The sequence below is a fragment of the Dipteris shenzhenensis genome, chromosome 26, assembly GCF_047967505.1.
Source record: "Dipteris shenzhenensis isolate YYH24624 ecotype China chromosome 26, Dip_SZ_1.0, whole genome shotgun sequence".
Lineage (NCBI taxonomy): Eukaryota > Viridiplantae > Streptophyta > Polypodiopsida > Gleicheniales > Dipteridaceae > Dipteris > Dipteris shenzhenensis.
Window position 1 is genome coordinate 49,491,485 of NC_141621.1, and position 17,576 is coordinate 49,509,060.

The 17,576-nt window shown below is 39.6% G+C and overlaps 1 pseudogene across 1 annotated transcript; it reads right to left on the minus strand.

Annotated features, from left to right (window-relative positions):
• Positions 1-1,403: 1,403 nt before the first annotated feature.
• LOC147885218 (pentatricopeptide repeat-containing protein At2g13600-like) lies at positions 1,404-5,249 on the minus strand (annotated as a pseudogene). Its single transcript, XR_015543588.1, has 3 exons — positions 4,725-5,249; positions 1,820-4,640; positions 1,404-1,567 (listed from the first exon to the last, which is right to left on the minus strand). The product of XR_015543588.1 is annotated as a pentatricopeptide repeat-containing protein At2g13600-like (transcript).
• Positions 5,250-17,576: the final 12,327 nt, after the last annotated feature.

Sequence of the window (17,576 nt, forward strand, 5' to 3'; positions counted from 1 at the left end):
GATCTGTGTCAGCTCTTTGCTGTCCTAATCCCTAGTCAACCACATCTGATACCATGTTAAAGTAGCGCATATGCAGAAGCATGCAAGAACGGTAGAGAGAAAAATAGATACAGAAGTAGGCAATAGCAACTACATGTATCCAAGAATACAACCTCAGCCTAAGGTATGCCAAAGGGAAAGAATGTGAGACGAGAATGTGTGGGGGGAAACCTTTTATAGATCCCTACCCAGCCTGGTCGGCCAGCAAGGAGCTGACCAACTGGCCGACCAACAGGTTGGCCTGACCCGACCCAGACAGGATTGGATTAGATCGGTCGACTTGGTTCGGTGCCCAAACCGGGCCCCAACCCTGCCCAATCCTAGGGCCTATGTGGCATATGCCAACCAGTGGCCTTTGACAAGCCTCCAATCAGCCTAGAAGCTATCTCTACTCCTCTCTCTCCGAGTAGGGACACCCACAAAGAAGCCCTCTCTCACTATGAGATGCCACAACTTTAACGCCCTCTCTGCAGCTCAAGTATGCCAAATGATCCAAAGAAGCAAGCTGATGAAGAACCATGGACCCTCCAGCAGCGTGCCTACTGCATTCACCTCGATGATAGCACCTGAGAGCCTAGATCCTTGAAGCCGAATGCCACCTCAAACAGCAAACGAGACCTCCTCGGCTTTGATTTCCCATGCCAGTCTGCACCTTTCCAAAATGATGAGCTGTGGAACAGACCGCACCCCAATATCCCTTAGTGAACACATACACATCCAGGAATCTTGAACATCAATACACACTGCGTCCAAAGTCTTTGCGACGTCAAGCAATAAATCTTTGAACATATGTGGTCCATAGCTCCACAGCGTTGCTTTGCTTGCCAAACTTTCAAATGATAGGAGCTGCAATCAGCTCGCTCTCCCGCCCACACGTCCTCTCTGGCTTTGACACATGGGGAAAGTCTTCCTTGTTGTTAAAGGCTGGTACTATCTAGTATTCTCGAGTGATAGCTGCTGGCTTGGAACCACCTGTTTGGTTGGAAGATGAATCTGATGACGTGTCTTCTTCCTTAGCTTTTTCCTTGGATCGACAATCCTTAGCCAGATGCCTTCTCTTCCCACATGAATAGCACCTACTCTGTCCTTTCTTGTGTACTGTCGAAAGTGCTTCAACACCACCTTGAGTGACCCTTAGCTTTCCCTAAGATATGAGGACCGTTAGCTGCCTTGCTGTCTTATCCAAGATGAACCCCTATGCTGTCAACGCCTCAGGTTGGCTGTCCAATAAGATGCCGACCAGTAGGACTCCTTGGGCAGGCTGCTCCAAACAGACTGCCGACCAATAGAATGAGTCCACGCCTAGGCAGACTGCTCTGAACAGTGCCCTGCTGCCTCCGCCCAAATGGCCCAAACTCCTCTAGACATTGGTTCTATTGTCAAAGAATGCCTCATATGCACAAATCCCATTTTACAAATGGCCAAAGGTTTGTTTCATTTCAGTAACTTCTTTGGCCTTTGTCCACAAATATGATTCCACAATTAATAGCGCTTGCGACTCGCGAAGGAGTTCGCATTGGTCTTGACTCTGCATTAGAACCAACCAAGGCTAAGAACGTCATGGATTTGAGATATTCAATTTTATGCAAGTCCAAAGTAGTAAAATCAACAGTAAGGCTCATGAATTCAAGACAGCTAGTTTGCAGTCATGCATAGAAATTACTTTGATTTAGAGACATGATTGTGCTATCCTTGATTAGAGCGATAATCTTATTTGGGCATACTCGGCAAACAATCTCATTTTCATTAACTTCAGCTCCTTACATAATCTGCCACTTACTTTGGTCAAAAGCAGCCAAAACATTTGGAGATGAGTTGCTGACCTTTGTTATTTTACCCCTTCCAGGTCTGGCTGATTCAGACTTGATTGCTATGAACTGAAGATTTAGAAAACACCAACCGGCATTTAGCAACAGACAGCCCCTTACATAATCCATGACCCAATTTGGTCAAGCAGTACACATATAGAGATGATTGCTAATCTCAAAATTTTCACCCCTCTTTGGCTGCTTCTCACGTCCTTTCGTAGGAGGTCTGCTGATTCATGGAAATCACAGACAGGCATAGCAGATTTAGACATCATACCAGCCTGCTTTGGGCAACAGATTCACCATATTTACAACGCAGCTCACTATTCATCATATGACTCAATTTCATCCTTCGTTTGAGTTTGTTTGAGTGGATCTCACCTATCTTTCCGTCATGCTAGCAGGAACATCTCAAATATGAGGGACACTGGCTACTGCAGAGAGTCACCAAGAATCCCCAAAGTGCAATTTTCTTCCTTGAAGACATGACAGCAGTTTGCATCTATACTAAGAATAGTTCACTGCCCTTTGACACAAGAGCAGTGGCCGCATGACAGCCATTACAAACTCCCAGATTTTTTACAACACATATGGGTGTCCCCTTCAACATATTGATTAGAGCACATACAATAGCCAGCTTCTCAGTGTGCACACACAACAAATCTTTCTTTCCATCAATGGATATGTCCTGTAACAATCAATGGAGATGTGGAACATACCCTTCCTCCCACATTTTGAGGGAATGATCTTAGAGTTTCGCAAATATTTGTTTGCTTTGTGAATGTGTTGTATCCCCCACCAAAAAAGAATGAAAAATTCCACCATGGTCAGTCCACCAACTGTGTCCTGGCTTCTTCCATGCTTGTTCTTTCACTCTCAATGCCTCAACCTCCTCATCCTGCTGCATGTGAACATGTGCATAGATGTTAGACATCAAGATATAAGCTGCAGGATCCTTTTCATCCAACTGCAGTGCACGGTCAAAGGCCTGTCTTCCAAGCTCCACATTACCCCACTTTCGACAGGCACCCAACACATTATGCCACACCACACGATTAGGATGGAAAGGCATCTTCTTCACCATCGCTACTGCCTTGTCTAATTGACCTGCACGACCAAGCAGATCGACCATGCAAGTATGGTGCTCGATAGTTGGAGTGATGCCATAGTCTGTGCTCATGGTCTCAAAGTATTTCTCGCCTGTATCCACAGAACCTGTGTGACTGCAGACAGTGAGAACGATAAGGAATGTGACTTCTCCTGGATTTATGCCATCTCCTCTCATTCTCTCAAGCATATGGAAAACAGTGTCACTCTCTCCTAGATGGGCATATCCTGCTATTAATGCATTCCATGAGACCTCATCTCGAAGTGGAAGCTTGTCAAACACTTCTTGTGCTTCTCCAAGCCAGCCACATTTAGCATACATATCCACCAAAGTGTTGCCAACAAAAAGATCTCTTTCCAACCCCTTCCTTGCAATCACAGTGTGTATATATTGGGCCTTGTCTACGGCTCCTATGCTGCCACAAGCTTTCAAGCTGCAAACAAACGTGACAGCATCTGGTGAGAACCCCTCCAGTTGCATCCGTTCCAAACAGTTCAGAGCTTCCACACCAAACCCGTGCTCAGCGTATCCTGCGATCAGTGCATTCCATGACACCTCATTTCGAACTGGAAGCTTGTCAAGCACTTCCTGTGCGTTTGCAAGGGAGCTACATTTAGCATACATGTCCACCAAGGTGCTGCCAACAAAAAGATCTCTTTCCAGCCCCTTTCTGGCAATCTCAGCATGTATTTCTTGGCCCTTATCTATGGCTCCAACGCTGCCACAAGCTTTCAAGCTGGAAAGAAATGTGACAGCATTTGGAGAGACACCCTCCAGCTGCATCTGTTCGAAACAGTTCAGAGCTTCCTCAGCAAGCCCATGCTCAACATATCCTGTGATTAACGCAGTCCACGAGACCACATCTCGAGCTGGAAGCTTCTCGAACACTTCCCGTGCTCTTGCAAGTGAGCCACATTTGGCATACATATCCACCAAGGTGTTGCCAACAAAAAGGTCTTTTTCCAACCCCTTTCCAGCAATCTCCGCATATATTTCTCGGCCTCTTTCCACATCTTTCAACCTAGCACAAGCCTTCAGTACGGCCACAAACGTATACCTGCTAGGACGTACTGAATCCTCTTGCATTTTCCGGTAGAGGTTGAGTGCGTGCTGTGATTCCCCACATTCAATATAACCGATGATGAGAGATGTCCAAGAATACACATTCCGAACAACCAAGCTGTTAAAAACCTGCTCAGCATCACACATGCTTCCAACATGCACCAACATTGGGACAAGGTAGTTTCCAAGAGATCTATGATCTTCCAGTCCACTTTTACGCATGTAGGCATGCAAGCGCTTGGCACAAGTTAGATTTTTTTTCTCCCTGCATTTGTGCAAAATGTTTGCAAGGTTCTCAACCGAAGGCACCTGAGGCATGCGTTCCAAAGAAGTGAGTGCCTGCTCTAAGCTACCTATCTCCCAGCCAATATTCTCTCCCAGTTCTTGTGCATTAGAAGCATTCATTTGCACCTCAGACCCAAAAAAACCGGCCTTGCAACACGCCTCCACCAAGCAACCGTCTTGAAAGATTGTCCTGGCCTGAGCAATGGATGCTTTGGGCGTGTGCATTCCCTTGCTTTTGTTCTAGAGCATGTCTTTAGCCCAACCTGGAGCGTACCAGCCGTCTAAAGATAGCGAGGCCTTGGTAATCTTATGTAGAAATCTGGAGACCTTGGGTTTGCCTGTTAAATCCGCAACAGGCTCGTCAGAAAGGCATTGCAATCTACAGCTTTACCCGGTTCAATTCAGAATCGTGGCACACTTACTTTTCTCTTTCGGTTGTGATCCCGGGTACTCCTTCCATAAGCCTTCGGTACTTGAAAATTTGCCAAAAATGTATCGGTGCTCGTCGTGCGATACCGCCAACCACCGCTCCACTCCATGGAGCCATCGAAGAGTCTGGGGGTGGTCTTTCGTTCCTCCTAAGTTCTTCCCGAAGAGATGATGAGCGGTACATGGGAGCTCTCTAGGCACAAATATCCCTACCATGATCGTTGTTGTTACTCCGGAGGTTTAATATCAAGTTTACCTCACGACTATAATTTTCTCTCATTATGCGAGATGAACTCCTTCTTTGCATGGTTGCCACGCGGATTAGTACTAAGCGTCGTCGTCATCGTGATTCTCGCGAGGACAGTCACATGGTGAGCTTGGTGAATACTCAGTCATCGGGGAATCGTGGGATGGGCTCTGATGAGAGTGGACGTGCCTGACAAGACCAGCTCGTGCTCCTATGTGTCCAGGAAGCTACGTCGTCGATGAAAACAAAGGTTGGTTTGAGTCAAGGAAGAAGCAAGCAGTCTCCTGCAAAATGGCTTTCTACTACGGGCAGAATATAGCAACACGAACAGTTAGCACTGCCCCGCTAGGGGAAGAGCTTTCCAAAAAGGAACCTTGTGCGGTAAATAGTGTTTGGTTCCTATTTTTGTACGATTCCTCTTGGCAACTCCTTTCTGAAGGCCATTTTGCAGGCAATGCTTGAATCACCGTGTTTTTGTCCGATTCCTGTGCTTAATTCCGTCAGGTTAAGTTCAAATTTACTCAACGTTCTTCCACTTCTGTAAAATCTTTGGCGTTTCTGTCTTATTCCGGTGCACAAATCAATTATGAGGGCTCGAATTAACTGCGGTTTTTGAGAAACGGAGGATTGATTTCAGGAATTTTTGTTTGCTTCCTATTCTTGATCAGAGTTTGGGAGTCCTCAACTCTTCATCCACTTGTAGCAACCGCAAAATTCGTCTCTGGCTGTTGCTCTTCACGACTCTCCATTCAGAAGCAAGTTTCTAGTTTTCAATTGCGTTTTTGTAATGGAATGGGGAGAAAATGTGGTGTAGTAGCTCTCATCTTCATGCAACAGTATACAATAGACTGTGTATCTCTATCTTCTGCAGAAATCAATTCATCGATTGGACTATGCTCAACGCTTAACCTTCTAATTTGAGATCATTTCCTTCTCGAACATGTGTGTGCTTTTATTTGCTTGTTTGCGTGTAGAAACGAAGTAAAGAGGTATGGGTAAAATATGTCAAGCCAGGCTTTTTATCCTCCAAAAACTTCAGGTTATTTCATTTTCTAATATGAGTGAGAGAGAGAGAGAGAGAGAGAGAGAGGGTAGTGCTATCGGCACCTTGTCCCTCTTGTTTAGTTGAACGAATGTCTTTTTTATGATTGCCCTATATGGGTGGTAATATTCCAACTTAGTGTTAAGAGCAACGTGATAATGAAGCAACAATGCAGGACGCAGAATGCATAAAATACATGATACAAAAAGCGCACAGAATGGAAGAGACAAAGAGACACCGATATATGTGGTTTACCCAGTGTGGGCTACGTCCACGAAGAAACAGCCAATCTTGCATCTTTCTTATCCAGCAAGCGAGAAGATACAAGATACGCCCCCCCTTGGAACCCTCCGGTGACGTCCTACGAGGGGCATCGCACCCCGTACCCCCCTTCCATGGAATGGGTATAAGCACACTTGGGTCCAAAGCACGGCCAAAAAATAATATCTGGAAAAAAAGGTCAGGCTCCACATACAACACTTAGCTAGGGGATTTTGTGGAGCATTTGGTTGCATCTTTGGGAAAAGTTCTACTCATTCCCCTGTCAACAAAATCCCCGATGGGTCTTGAGAGGCTTGGATTCTTTAGGATAGAGGGCAAGATGTTTAAGACATTATCAAAGGCCTAGTCATTCCCCATAAGGTTAGGTTTGGCCCTTTCTCAGATTTGTGATTTATCAGTAGGACAACATGACACTTTGCACGTAATTGTCCATCCAAAGCTCAAAATGTGGCACTTGCAATTGGTGAAAAGATTTTTTGCATGCAAGATGGTTCAATTGATGTTTCAAAGCCGATGCAGGAGTCTGCATGCACCATGCAAGCTCCCTCAACATACAAATCATTTGGAGAAGAAAGATAGGGGCAGCGGCCGATACTGAAAAGACGATTAGGAGCATGGAAGAAAAGCAATGGAAGACGCTTGGTAAAAGGGGAAGGCAGTGGTGGAGTTATATGATAGACTGGAGTTCCCAAAGTCTTTGCAGAATCTCACCCAAAAGATCCAAGGAAAGATAAAAGAAGGTGGGGCTAGAGCTTTGTGTTACAAGCGTCGTGCAAGAGGCAGTGCCTGCATGGGGATGATTAGGAGGATGACTCTGCCCGAGGCAAAATCACAAGAAATGCCTACTTGAGGAGAAACCCTAGGATAAGAAGCCGCTCAAGGATATAGGCTCATGAATTCAACCTTTGGTGCATCCAAACATATCAAAGATGTGGCTACGAATTCTAGAGGTAAAGAACATAGCTTCCATTTCCTTAGAGATGCTTAAGACATATGTGAATAAGTGTAGAAAATAAGGTCTCGATTCTCTCTTGGAACCTGCATGGATGCTGTGAAAATACAAAATAGAAGGGCTTTGTGTCGCAAATGTGAGGGAGAAGAACCCAACATAGTCTTGCCCCTAGAATATAAATGTGGGGAGGGTGACAATTTCTTATTCTCTTTTCACCCATCCGGATTCGAGGTGCTCGTCAATTGTCTGTGTAGGGAGAAAGGGGGATCTGCCATTTTTGTTCACAATTCTTTGGGTGTTAAGGAACTTTTCTGAGATGATGAAGGTTGGTTCATTGCCGCATCAGTGTTGAATGATGGTTTTGGCTTTAATATATTGAATGTTTATGATGCCTCTAGCCCCCTCGAGAGAGTGAGTGTTGGTGGCGGATTGTAAATTCTAAGGTGTCAGGTAACATATGGATTCATGAGGGAGGGACGGGGGGGGACTCAAGTTTTACTGAGCTATATGATGATGATAGATGTCATTTTTATAAGCCCAAATTCAGTCTTGAGCTTGAGTCTTGGGAGGAACTTAGCTTGGATCAAGGTTGACTGATTGTGTAGATCTTGATCTTATGCATCTCAGGGGCTTCTTATGGAATAATCATCATAAGTGGGGGGATTTTAGGGTGGGTAGGATAGATAGGTTTAACTCCTTTGGTGAAGGGTGGTGGATACAAGCTTTGATGAGGGGGGAGTATGTGTTGACAACCAGTTTGTTGCCCTTCATGTTGAAAGAACTTTGAGAACTTTAAGTGTCATGGAAAAGGATCGATTACTTGGCTCAGATGGTTCACAACTAAATTTTTTACTGCTTTTTGGGATATTTTAGCATAGGATTTAGTGGTGATGGCTAATGCTACAATAAGCAAGGGATATATCTCTAAAGATGTGAGTGTTAGATTTGTTAAATTATTTCCAAAGTGATAGAAAAGAATAAAGGTGGGAGACGAGAGGCCCGCCTCAATGCGCAACATGTCTTATAAGATTATTGCTAAGGCATTAGCTCTAAGGATTCGGGAGATTTGTATGGTGGTCTTGATCCAGAGTAGAACAGGTTTGCCAAGAATCAAGATATCCTCAAAAATATCATGAATATTCTTGTTGCTCTAAACTATGCATGCCCCACTAGTTAGAGATGCCTACTTTTTGGGTTTGACCTCTATAAAGCCTACAATAGGATTAGATGGGACTTCATTTTGGTTGTGCATGACCGGTTGGGCTTTCAGTCTAGGTTCAACATGATGGTCTCACAGTATTCAAGAATGCATCTACGGTTCTCTACATGAGTAGAGGAGCTGTGGGTAAGGTTCGATGAGATAGTGATGTTTCCTAGTCCCATTATTGTCTATGATTAGCTTATCAATGAGATAGGGTTGTTCCCATTATTGTCTCGTGATTAGCTTGGGTCTATTGATCAATTTTGAAGCAAGGCTTTGGTGAACCAATCAATCTCTAGTCCTGAAGCTATACAAGAAACGGGTAATGTCGTGTAGCCCAGGATGGTGGAGGGCTATGTTCAAGGATGGGATATCAAGCTAGATAGATAGTCTTACAGGGAGTCATAAAAAATGACAACAAAATCATGCGAACGACAACATAACTCCTTTTTTACAAAAAATATAAAAAGTGTTTTTTTCCAAACTATGGGGACAAAATACACAATTTTATGTCAAATGTCTTTTTAAAATAGCTACTTTATGGAAAAAACATTACTTACATCTTACTCTAAAACCTAGAAACGTCCAATATTATGAATTGGAAAGAGTGTTCTAACCTATAATTTGGAAAACATGACAAATTACAAAGGAGAAGTAACTATTCTGTTCAACTCGGAAAGTCCTTGGACCTTTTGCTTTAATTTATCAATTAATTTTCAATGCTTAATTGTCCAAATTTTTATAACTCAAAACCATACACAAGAATTTCTACAGCTTTTAATTTAAACATTTCTACACATTAATGAATTCCACTTTTCTTTTATTTTTTCTTTCGTTGATGGGAATTTTTTGACGGATGGAAATTTTTCGATCGATGAAATTTTTGGACGATTTTTCCACATCAGCGGGAAATTTTGGCACTGAAAGTTTCATTGGATGAAAGTGAGATTTCACACATTTTGGAACGCTTCGTTTCCCCCTTTCTGGATGGAAATTTCACTCTCTTGACTGAAATTTCAATCCGTCACCCAATTTCGGATTCCAGAATTCAAGTTCACATCCCAATTTTCAAACAACAATTGTTCTTGTTTTCATGACTTAGAATTTATTTTTTATAAACTACTAGAAGTTATGTTTTTTCGATGGCGTAGATCGAATAAAATAAACTCAAAGCTTACTACCATCTAAATATTAACCATTAGGTGGAAATTGAACCATTTGGTCTGAATGACAATAGATTGTATTACTTTCTTCTGTAAACTTTGACCATTTAGATAGTTTAGTTACTATCTATATTTTAAGTTTTAATAAACCTCTTCTATGAGCATGGACTCCATATACTTATTTCTCTTAACATAAAAAATATACTCTTATTCAAATATTGGAATGAACTACATTGATTGAGATGATTTATTGTAGAAAATAAAGCATATTTTGGTAATTATAAGTAAAGGATGTATTATAAATTTCATAGTCATGCATGAATTACTAGTAGCTCTTAAAATATTAGATCATGTCATTGACTTGGTTTTTTTATTTTTTTTGTTTGACATGAAAAGCAAACAAAATCGCAGCTTTAAACTAGCAATATTTACATTTTAAAAAAAAGTTCAAAAGTATATTTAGTTTGCAAAATTTATGAATTTAGTTCTCTTTAATGTCACCAAAAGATTATAAATTTGATTAAAATTTAGGTGTAGCAAAAAATCTAGATAACGTGTTGCAAACAACAACTCATGACTTGTTGTCATTTTTCATGACTCGCTGCTAAGATAGATATATATATAGATAGAGAGAGAGAGAGAGAGAGAGAGAGAGAGAGAGGGATGCATTTACATTTACATACATACATACATACATACATACATATAGATATAGCTATGGATTTATATACCTAAGACTACCATTGTAACCGGGGGATGGAATGGGCTTCCTTGAGCTAGCTATCTTGAAGACACTTCCTTTTTCTAGAGAAAGCTAGGACCACAGCATAATTCCTCATGTTATTATGATTCATGAACTAGATAAAGTGATGCAAGCAAAAGGCCCTAGATTTATGGAGATGTAGATGGACCTATAACTTATCATACTTGCATAGCCATTATCAAGAATCATAGCAAGTATTTTGATTAGAATATATATGATTTGGCTTATGGAGGAATATGCTGGTGTATGTTTCATGCTTGTCTGAGTAACACCTAGGGAGTTTACCTTCTATATGTCTCCATTCCATCGTGCTCAATGATAGGGTCAAGCTTCTACCAAAAGTAGTGATCATCGTTGTGCCTTCCGAACCATGTGGAATAGTTGCCCATTATATGGCTCTTTAACTTGACTTTATTTGGTCGATATAAATATAGATACATAGATATGGATATAGGTATATGGCTAAAAATTTAGGAAATATGTTTGGCATGTTTGGTCAATTGTCAAGTGTGAGCGCTATTGTAAATTTTGAGGTGCTTTTCAATACTTAACGTAGACTTGAATTTCCTAGCAATATATTTGCATTGTTGACTTCCATGGCACATTCTATGTTTATGAGTAGCATTTTGTGTTATACTACTTGTGCCTATAAGTATGCATAAAGGTATCGCCATGTACACACTGTTTGAGCACTTTCCCAAAGAACTATCAAGTGAATTCGTAGCATTACAAAGATAAGAATCTCACACTCATTATTTATGTGCGTGGAGACGTGACATATGATCATTTTCTTAACCTCTTGCCTCTATCTTTATTTCCTAGCATGATATCAAAACAAATTTTCAAAGGATGCGGTTCAACAACCTATTACAACTCATGGTTTGGACCCTTGCTAGTGGCTATTAGGAAAATTAACTTTTATGGTTGTACTTCCTCCTAGACCTGTGAGCTTAAAGAGATCTTCATTTCACCATTGAATTTTTTTTAAATCTCTCCTTTAAGCTTCTTATGAATCTCTTACATCTATGTAGCTTAGGGTTGCAGGGCTATCTTGCAAATTTAATGAAAGAAACTAGGGAAGAGACCTTTAAAAATACTATAATGTAGCATCATGCATTGAGTGGTCAGAAGCAAAAATCACAGTCTAAAATTTCTCAAGATAGAGCTCATGAAATTCTATTCTCAATACAAAAGCTAAAAGAATGTAGATTCTTAAATAGTACAACAAGCTGAAAGAATCATCACCTATTTGGTTTGTAGAGGAAGTAAAAAAAGCTCAGCTAAGGAACAAAACCTATGTGGTTTGTAGAGGAAGCAACAAAAGCTTAGCTAAAGAACAAAACCTCAGAGCTTGAAAAGGCGAGGAAAGCCAACGAAGGCAAATGAGCTATCTTTCAAGATGGAAATGAATTGATTGAGGACCTTCAAAGATAAAATAATAGACCCTTAGTCTATAATTCTTTTTTTAACTTTGTCTTTTGGTTTATCAATGCTCGTTGAACTAGTTGTAGTAGGAACTTCAAGTTGCTTTCTTATATTTAAGAAATAATATCTAAATAAGAAATCTTGGGAAAAAAAGGTTATGGTACACCATGAATAGGCATGAAGTAATTGTATACTCGTTGTCCATAACATTTTTAGAAGACAAAGCATCATTTACATCTTATTGCTCTTATACTCGTTGTCCATAACATTTTTAGAAGACAAAGCATCATTTACATCTTATTGCTCTTATAACCCCTCTAGCAGTTATATTTTGATTTTGGTATGTGACTTGCTACACGTTTGTTTTTCACGCACTAAGCGAATGAACAAAAATTAGAAATGGAGTTGCTTGGTGATCAGCCTTGTAAACACAAAAATAGAGTCGCATAATGAGACAAGTATGGGAGGCTTTTCAAAAAGGTAAGTCACATAATCTCCTCCACCTTGTTCCCTCTCACTACTGCTCTACAGCTACCCTTTGAGTTTCACACATTTGGATGGTAGCCCTCATCCTCAAGTTCTTACAAGTGAAAATTAAAGGTTAATTCATTTCAAATCCCCTTTATTTATTAATATAGATAAGATAGAAATGGATTAACTCACCTTAATTTTAACTTTAAAAGAATTCCCATTGTATTAAGGGGATTACCTCTGGCAACAAGTAGCCCCTCCCTCACCCACCTTCTCTCTCTCTCTCTCTCTCTCTCATCAAGTCTTTTATATAGTCTTTCCTATAGGCATGCTAAAAAAGGAAATTTATGGGAGTTAAGCATGGTATTAACATAAAGTTTATATTCATACATATAAATCCCAAAATGTTTGAATTTTTATTTTATTCAATGTGCCCCTTCATTCATTGCCTTGTCTAATCTCTTTTAATGATCATACTGGCCCAAATCACAATCAGGTGTACCCTCTATTGTGAGGTTTAGGGAATATATTGCATATGAGTGACTTGCTTGATCAATAACTTTTATGTAGCTCGATGGATTTTGAAAAACTTGGTGTCTATGATAAACTTAGCCAAAAGTAATCTATACATTTCAAACTTGAATATGAGACAAAACATTAAACCACTTCCAATGCTATTTTTCTCATGAAGCATGTATCTATACTATAAAGGATATTAAAATTTATTCTAAGATATCAATGATTTGTCCTGCATATATATGCAAGCACTTGTTCATTGAAAATTGCATCAGTCGAGCTTCTCACAAACCAAAGGAAAAGTCTAATGCCATGTGCAGAGGTGTGCAATGTTAGGCAACAATTCCATGCACACATTTGAGGGTATGCTCCATAACTTGTCCATATTTTCTTGGAAAAGTATAATTAGTAATCTTTGCCATATGTAGAGGTGTGCAATGCTAGGGTGTAATTCCATGCACACATTTGAGGGCATGCTCTAAGTTTTCCATATTTTCTTAAAACTAGAAATTTGAAAAACAAATGCATGACACACTTATGGAGCTACTGTATGGTAGATTAAAAAAGTTGGTCTTTGATGACATTTATAGCTCAATCTACCTAAAATCCTAGAAAATATTAATTCATACATGTGCAATTCTCTTTGAATAAACAACATCATTAATGTTTTTGCATTGCTTTTGCATTGCTACCTTTTCCATTTACTTCCATGCAATGATGCCCATAAACATGTCCAAGGTGATAGGATTTGTGAATGCACAACATCAAACCCAATAGCACATCATTTTGTCTCTTGTTTTCTTCAACCATTTTATGTCTCTTTTTAACTATTTAGGGCTCAATAGTAGTTCCAATTTGGTGATGTATATGGTCAGAGGATGCAAACCATGGTCATTTCATTTCCCAAATTTTTAGATATCTTGCACTATTTTTTCCATCTATGCACCTATCCCTTTTCCTATATACTTGTGTCAATATGATTATTAGTTCATCTAGCTTGATAGAGTGCCCTTGCAATCAGTGTAGCCTCTGAGGCCTTCAAATGCTTGGGGGAAACTCTCGACTATGTGCTCCACAAACTTAGAGGCTCCCATATGAAAGGCATTTTAAATTAATCTACTCTTGATCACTTTCATCTTACTTTAACGATCCATGATTGCACCTTGATCAAGCATTCTAATATTTGTTAGTTTTGCCTTTAGATTAATGAGGGTCACCAATGTTTTGCCCTCATATATGGATGTCAATGTTAACTACACATTGGATGCTTTTGTTAGGTGCATCACTTGGACAAATACCATATTCATGTTGCATTTCATGCTTGATTATGCACGTTTCTATCAACAAGATCCCACAATCTCCTTCCCCATAAATTTATTCTTGGTTTGGCATTTTCATATGTGGAATTTGTTCCCATCAAATGCCAAGGTATCAGAACCCTAAAATCTACAACAAACATCATCTCGGTGATGATATTAATGCACTTGGGTGAGGAAAACCCAAATGATGCCCAAAGACCTAATATTTGGTGGTACATGGTATAATCACACCACTTGCTCAAATGTGGCCTTTGAATAATGTACACTGTAGACAAAATTGTCGGAGTTTGGGTAAAAAAGGATATGCCTCTCCAAAGATTGCATTTTATAATGCCAAATTGAAGTTGAGAAGTGCTTCTTCTTTGTAAACATTACATTCTTTAGGCATGCTATGATGCTTTTATTATATGTAGCACTTGGACAAATAAGCTGTCTTTGGGCATGTTGTGAAGACATCAACTACTTTGGCATTCATTTAATGACTAAACCAAAGAATTTAAAATAGGTTATATCATTCCTTGGGTTTCAAAGTTTTTATAGAATGCTCATCAAAAACTTTGACCATGTCTCCTAGACCTCTATATCATCTCACCCAAAAAGGAGAGAAATTTATATGGAACAAAAGTAAGCAAAAGCATTTCCTAATGTTCAAGCTTTGTTGTAAAGGCACCCATCTTAAGGGAACCCAAAGAGAACATCTCACATTCACATGGATGCTTTGAAAGTCACTATTGAATTCAATTCTAGCTCAATCAAATGGAAACCTTGAATCTTCTAATATTTTATACAAGGAAAATGTTATTTTACCCAGGATTAGAAATTATAGCCCTACCAAAAGGAAAAACTTGGGCATGGTGTATAGTGTGCAAAAGTTTAAACACTTTTTGTTGAAAAACCTTTTTGGATTCTATATAGATCATTAGTCCTTCTATCTTTGGCCAATAAAACTTTTACCCAATCCATGAGGTCAAAGGTGGATGCTACTATTTTAGGAGTTTACATTCACTATAATTCATATGGCAAGAAATTCTCATTGTGCTATTTATCAAGGATGGTATCCCAAACATCCTTGACAAATATCCTCAATTTGTTGTCAGATGTACAACCATTCTTAGTAGTGCATGTCTATAATAACCTTTCCCAAGGACATGAAAAAAAATCACTTGAAGAAAATATGTTATTAACCCTTTGGGGCACACTTTTATAGCATGAAAATTTTGTAGCAAAAATGCAAATGGATTGGTGCTAATTGAACACAATACGAAAACAATTTTATGGGAGGCACATCAAGGAGTTTTAAGTAACTAAGCAATAATTGTAGTTCAAAAATAATGTACAAAGAAATCCTTTCAAGCGGTTTATGGTTGTGCCCAATGTTGTACAAATGTGAAAAAATAGGATTTGGATTTCATGGTACCAGCTCTATGAAAACATTATATGTGTAAGTTTGGATGCCCAATTGTCATTGTTTGGAGCAAGGCTCACATGTCATTTGCTGATTCATTAATGGGCATTTGATGAAGAACCTTCTCATAGAATAAAAAACATCCACCACTTGTATAAGAGATTAAGAAAAAATCTTAAACAAGGTATTTAAACATTAAGTTATCGTGGTTTCCTTGACATGTAAAGTGTGATGGTGGCTATATTGTTAACTTTTTTGAGAGATTATCCTAATTCCATTTGTTGCATGTTGGACTCTTTCTCCCAAACCTTCATTTTTGAACATTATTTTTGCTTTGTTTGACTATTTAGCACCCGTGTGCAACTCCACCACCATCATCTAACCTTGGACTAGCTTGCACAAGCCTTTGCAAGCTTATTTATTGCTACCACTTAGCCTCAAAGGCCCCTCCTACATATCGTGAGAGGCTAGTGTGACTATTTGTGCCAAGGTGTCTTCTAGGTTCCAAGCTTGCCGATCTTTGTGCTTACCTTGTGTGTGTGTGTGTGTGTGTGTGTGTGTGTCCCAAGGGGGCCATTATGTGAAAACCCCATATAGCACATGCAATCAAGGGGTATTTAAAAACCCCCATACCTACATATTTTTATAACCTATATACACCCCTTTTGCAAGCTTTGAGATGATTAAAGTATCCCTTATGTATGAAAATTTTCACTTTTAAATTAAAAAACCCCTTATCTATGTATATTTTCTTTAAATCCATAACAATATAAAACCCCTTCTGTTGACTACATGTGCTATCTTATATATTTCTTAGTGACCTCCGTGAGGTGTGTGTGTGTGTGTGTGTGTGTGTTTGGAAGGGGGGACACACATTGTGCACGCAAGCGTGCACACAGGCATGCGCTTGTGTGTGTGTGTATGTGTGCATGTGTGCATGTGCGTGCATGCATGTGTGTGTGTGCGTGCATGCATGCAAAGCATGTGTGTGTGCATGTGTGCTTGTGTGTGTGCATGCAATTATGCATGTGCAAGTGCAAGTGCATATGCGTGCTCGTGCGTGTGTGTGCATGTGCTTATGCATATGCATGTGCATGTGCATGAGTGTGCGTGTGCATGTGCTTATGCATATGCATTTCTATGTGCATGTGCACACACACACACACACACACACATTGATTAGTAAATGTATCTCACACACACAAAAACTTATTTCTTTACACACACACACATGTATACTTCCCCAACTATGAATTATTATTTTATGTACCCCCCCATGACATCTCCCCTTTGCACTCTCTTTTTAACCACCCCACACACCAAGGCCACTAATCGTCCCATACCTCCTCTAATCCCTTCTCAACCCATGCACTCATTCTCTCCTTACTCCACTTGTGACTTAAACTTCACTTGTGACTTAAAATTTTTATATTTGATTTTTTACTTATCTAAGAATCCATATGGTTGTCTATATTCCTAAATAAAGCGATAACAAACCGGGGGAAACGGGTATTACCTATCTACCCAAACGTAACTACAATGTTCTAACACTTAGTTTGTTTAGATGTTGGCAGGTAAGTGGACCGCAACCTCAGAACCTAGACTGCCTGAGGGTTCGACATCTTTTTTCAATATTATGTTTGTCAAACTCAATATTATTAAAAATTCTTAATTTTGGTCGAAATTTTTGCAAACTCAGGTGTCTCAACATTTTTTTGTTATAAGTTTCGCTTTTTTTAACTTTTTATCCAATTGATATTATTAATTGTATGGCTCAATTATTGATGGCAAATTTTCACACACACACACACACACAATGTATACTTATATGCATACTTCTATATGTATATGCATATATATTTGTATATGTATATGTTCTAGAAATCATTCACTCCCTCTCTCAGTTTTCTACAAAAACATATGATAGCAAAGATCAATGGTGACATTGTAGATACACAAAAAGGACTCTAATATTGGACTGCAAAGTGGCTCACCCCTACCACGTTTGTTGCCATATACAAAAGACAAATACCATCCTACTATAGAATGAGGACAATCA